General features: G+C 45.8%; 1 pseudogene; it reads right to left on the bottom strand.

Moving 5' to 3' along the window:
- Positions 1-339: 339 nt before the first annotated feature.
- On the bottom strand, positions 340-1,626 carry LOC147444177 (AT-hook motif nuclear-localized protein 16 pseudogene; annotated as a pseudogene).
- Between the last annotated feature and the right edge of the window lie 3,539 nt (positions 1,627-5,165).

Here is a 5,165-nt window from a genome sequence, read left to right as displayed (position 1 = left end):
AAAACTGCATGGCGGGAGCTGGTTCGTTGCAAATGAAGCTTCTCTTCTTTCGGGCCTGCCATAGCTCTTTCGAACCCCCTCCCCCCCCCCTTGAAATATTGCACGCTTCTCTCAATCTCTCCCTCTTTTTCGCTCTGGCGACTCCACGGACGACAAGCACTTGTCTTCCTCTGAGCTTGTCCAAACCTAGCCTAAGAGCCATTGAGACAAGGTCCCTTCTTCCCATTGTGCATCTTTACTTACCTCGAGACACTTAGTTTGGAGGTGAGATAGAGAAAATGCATCTTAAAAAAACACATGACAAGGTTTTCATGGGTTATTCCTTGCAACAAACAAACTAGTTGGGCCAAGATGTGCTTTCAATAAGCTTTTAACAACACCTCCACATATTATGTGTGTAAAAAGAGATATGACAATGATAATATTGGGGATGCAACCACAAAAACGACTACGATCAGCGGATCGAGCACCGTGTGTGGATCAAAGGGGGATGATCTTGTGTTTCATCCTCACATTACCATTACAAATGCACTCCGTTAGCGACTTTATGGAGACACGCATGACATTGAGCGGAATTGAAAACATGGGAGACATTAATACGGTGGGCGATGATGTGGTACTGGTGGCCAATGACGATAAGCATCTTGTGGGAGATGAGGGAACCTAGGAGGCAAATTGAAAATGGCCATATTGTTAAGGTTTAGGTTGGTAGAGGAGGACTCACCAAGGTTTACATTAATTGGATTATTAGAATGATTGACGGCATCCTCGTGTTTGTGTTGGAGAGGGTCGTCATTTTCAACGCCAGGCAGATGTGGGTCACCAGAAGAGTCATCGATGGGTAACCGGTCGTAGGAGGCGTTGAGGAAGGACGCGGCGATGACCACCACGGGACCGGCGGCGATGAGCCTACCGACAACCGAGCCACCGACAACATGACCCTGGGTACCTGCCAGGTAGACGGTGAGGCCCGTGGCGCCGGGAGGAGCGGGGTGGGGGAGGAAGGCGCCGGAGAGGGAGAGAATGTCGAAGCTTCCGTGGAGGGTGACAGAGGAACCGGGCGCAGCCGGTTGCCGAAGAGTGACGTTGCTGACGGAGCCGGAGCCAGCGAGGACGCAGAGGCCCCGGTGACGGGCTTGTGCGAAGGAGGAGATGCAGTGGGACACGTCACACGTGCTGGCGATTTCCAGCACGTGCGCGCGCAGGGCTGTTGCGCTGTCCTTGCTGATGATGATGGGCGGCTTGGGCTTGTTTTTGGAGCCGAGCGGGCGGCCTCGTGGGCGCCGACCGCCTGTGGGTCCGGCCTCTTGCTGCTGCTGCGTCTGCATCGTCTTCTTCCGTGATCTCTGCTGCTGATCCTGCTCCTGCAGCACATGGCCGCCGCTGCTTTCGTGGCCGCTGCTCATCTCGTGATCTTGTACATTGATCTCCTCGGGATTTTCCTGCTCTTGCCCCGCTGCGGTGCCAGCTTGGGCAGCCATAGTGGACAGCACAGACAGACACACACACACACACAGAGAGAGAGAGAGAGAGAGAGAGAGAGAGAGAGAGAGGTCTCCCTGATTCTGCGCCTCAAACGCAATCCATAGTTGCCCTTAATTCGACCGACTTGGTGCATGTGCCCCTAATTAGTAGAGTGAAGTGAGAGCTAGCGATTGTACTGCAGTCGCAGCTGCAGCTCCTACAAGAATGTCGAGGTGATAGCACGCCAGGCAATAAGGTGCGTTTGCAGACGGACGACGGACAAATATGGGGAGAAGGGGAAAAGAGAATGAAAGGAAAAGGGCTTGTTTGAAAATAGGCAATGGGCCTGCAACAGTGAATTGCTGCAGATGTCGTAAGGAGGGGGTACATGCCCATGGGCAGTCGATACTACGTCCTGTCCTTTGCATTGTGTTGTGGGTGAGTTGTAACTTGTGTGTGTCCGCGCGTGCGCTTATGCCCTACTGCGTAGTATCTATATCTATATTTATAAGAATGGTTTGAACTTTGCGTGACTCTGTCTCACTGTTTTTGTAAGCAATACGCCGCTGCCCATTGCCCAAGGTCTCCCCCCCACGTGGCTGCCCATCACCATACTCTATTACTCACCAACTTGCGTGAACCTTTGACATAGGCCCATGGGCGCGCAATTGGGAGAGGTGAAATCTATAGAGAAGAAGAGAAGAAGAAGCACAAGAGAAGTTTTAATTACGTCTTAGAGTCGAGTCGCACTCTATGCTAGCAAGATTAAGGGCTGCATACGAGGAGAAAGGTCACACTACAAGTATAGAGGTAGCGTTGCAACGAAAAGGTACTGGTCGTCCTGTGCTTCCATTGGACCAAGTTGGAGAAAAGCACGCTCTGTTCTTCTTCTCTTGAATGATAGCATACAGCGCGACCCGACTCTTAGGAATAGATCTCAATGATGTGTCCAAAGAGACTTGAATGGAAGACTTCATACCCAATAAGGAATTGGTAGCCAATCTACCACATGGACTTTTTGGGTTGTTTTTTTTTGTTGTTGTTGTTGTTGTGTGTGTGTGTGTGTGTGTGTGGTGGGTGGGTTTGGGGGGGGGGGGGGAGGTTGTCTCCATATAATGTGTGTTCTTAAGGTACTTAAACAAACCTCTCTATTAAAAATGAGGACCTTCTTTTTTCATGAGTTTTTCTTCAAAGTGGATTGAAAATAACTCCTCTTGTTAATGTAGCTCTATTAAATTCAATTTCTTAATGTATCTCTATTAAATTCAATTTCCAAATATTCTTATTGAGCTCACGTGGTATACCAACATGGATGATTATTCCAAAATCCTCTTCTTATTCACACACACATATGAAAAGAGAAGTTTAAGCATTGCATGAGCAATCCCCAAAGACCTCAAAGAGAGAGAGAGAGAGAGAGAGAGAGAGAGAGAGAGAGAGAGAGAAGGGGGGTAGCTGATATTTCTAGGCGTAGCTCAGTTGGGCCGTCAAGTTTCAAAGGAACAAGTGCTCATGTTCAAGAAACGTTTGTTTAAGCATCATCTCGTCGAGTGCTTGCAGAGCTTCTTGGAGAGATTACCTCTTGTCATTCTTTACATATGCTCAAAGCCATCACAGTATAGATGTGATACTATCCAACTTTTGGCTATTAATTTGCTTAGAACACAAGATAAACCAGGTGAAGAATGACATTTCCAATTCTAAAACCACGAAAATCACATGGCCGTTTCACTTTCAGCCTGGAGGACTCTTAGCAAGTTAAAAATTGCATAAGCAAACCAGTTTATGCATATCTCTGTTCTCGTCTCAAACATGTTTTAGCATGCGAAAAAAACCACTAAACCATGCTACATTCAATATCACAATCTATGCAATGGCCTACAATATAAGAAGGCCATCTTGGCTTGCATGCAAAATACTATCTTTTGTTGTGGGGGGGTGGCCCCCGCGGCCGGGGGGGGGGGAGGGGGAGAGGAGAGAGAGAGATCGAGATCTTAGTTTCTCAACCACATTGATATGTTATCAAAGAAGGGAAGCAATTATTTTCTTACTGAAGGAGGTGGTGAGAGAGGGAAATATGCAATATATTATACTATGGGGTTCATATCAATAGCATTTGAAGGCAATCGATGAGCAAGTGATGTGGCTCCAAACAAAATATGTTACCATGTTTACGGTAGTGATATTTGTGACCACACTCAAGATTGTTGGGGCACCTTTTTTCCTAACTAAGAGAATTTTCTCCCCCCTACTTTGTACATACGTCCACTAGGGCTATCCAATTTTGTATTCACACACTTCGTAATACACCGTTCATTTGTGTACCTTGAGCTTCTTCTCCATCTCTAAGATCTGTGTGCATTCCTACAACCCTATCTCTAACAATTGGTATGAGAGCATGTTGCACCTCCTTGCATAGTCGACAATGTCACGAGCACCCCCCTACTAGCCTTGCTCAAAATTTTGATTCAGGCTCGTTTTACCCTTCATTTCCACTACTACAAGTAGTGCGGAGGCAATTTCATCGTTTGTGCAAAATATTGTCCATTGCATATTTTTGTATAACAAGTCTTTGACAGTCCACTAAGGTTTGTGCCATATAGCATGAATAATTTTTGTTCAATTTTTATCCGATTTGGGCATTTTCTACATCAAGTTTAATCTTTGAGTATGGCTATAACTTAAGAGCAATGATGTTTTCAAGATATTGTCTATCGATGACAAACTAGATGGAGATTGTAATGGAATTGACCTATTAACTTGAGAGTAGCGAAAATTAGAGAGAGTGCTTTTGAGAAATTACTTTGTGAGCATAATTGAAGATAGCAACATAAACATAGCATTTTGTTAACTTGGCATGAACAATACTTTTGCAAGAGAGTGAATTTAGAGAACATGTGGCAACAGTTGAGGACTGGGTTTATGTGGAGCCGGTCCCCCCTCCAATAGGCATTTGTATTATGATTTCTTCCATCAAGAGAGACTTGCTACAATACAATCTTTGTGTTCCTTGTGACATAGGTGATGCAATGAAGATGGAAAGCTTCATGCATCACAAGCATAACATAAACTTTGTGGAAATCTTTAACTATCCCAAGCCTCAGTCCCAAGACCTCAAACATCTTCGAAGGTGGAGAGAGCTAGTAGGAAATGCGGGTAGGGAAGAGGAAGAAGAAACATTTCATAGGAGAAAGAATTAGTTCCTCACTTATCGTCACTCTTCTTGCTAGCATACATAATAGCATATTAATGAAGATGGAGAAGATGGCAAGCTTAAGCATTGAAGCATGGCTCTTGGTTGGATTTCATTCCATAGCCAAGAGTGTTGGTGTAGACTCCCAACCTTTCTACTTGCTTGGAGAAGGAGAGGGAGCTCTTGCACTTTGCACTTCACACAATCAGAGTGTGTGTGAGTGTGTGTGGGAGAGTATACCCCCTACTTGCTTTGGTCGACCCCCCCTTGTAGCTTATGCTTGAAGCTCATTGAACCCCTCCAGGCCTAGCCAATCACAAGCAAGAGTCATACCAAGCAACAAGGGTAGCCTTGGGACAAGTGTCCCCCTTTCCCCTTTGAGAGAGAGGGCTTGATAAATGCTAAAACAATTAACTAAATCCACTCAATTACCATTGTACCCCTTGGAAGGCCAACCAATAGGCTTTAGGCACACCATGAGGGTAACCTAGCTAGGAGCTTGACATGT

The sequence above is a fragment of the Adiantum capillus-veneris genome, chromosome 13, assembly GCF_014529385.1.
Source record: "Adiantum capillus-veneris isolate H3 chromosome 13, ASM1452938v2, whole genome shotgun sequence".
In the NCBI taxonomy this organism is placed as follows: Eukaryota; Viridiplantae; Streptophyta; class Polypodiopsida; order Polypodiales; family Pteridaceae; genus Adiantum; species Adiantum capillus-veneris.
This window is presented reverse-complemented; position numbering and strand designations above follow the sequence as displayed.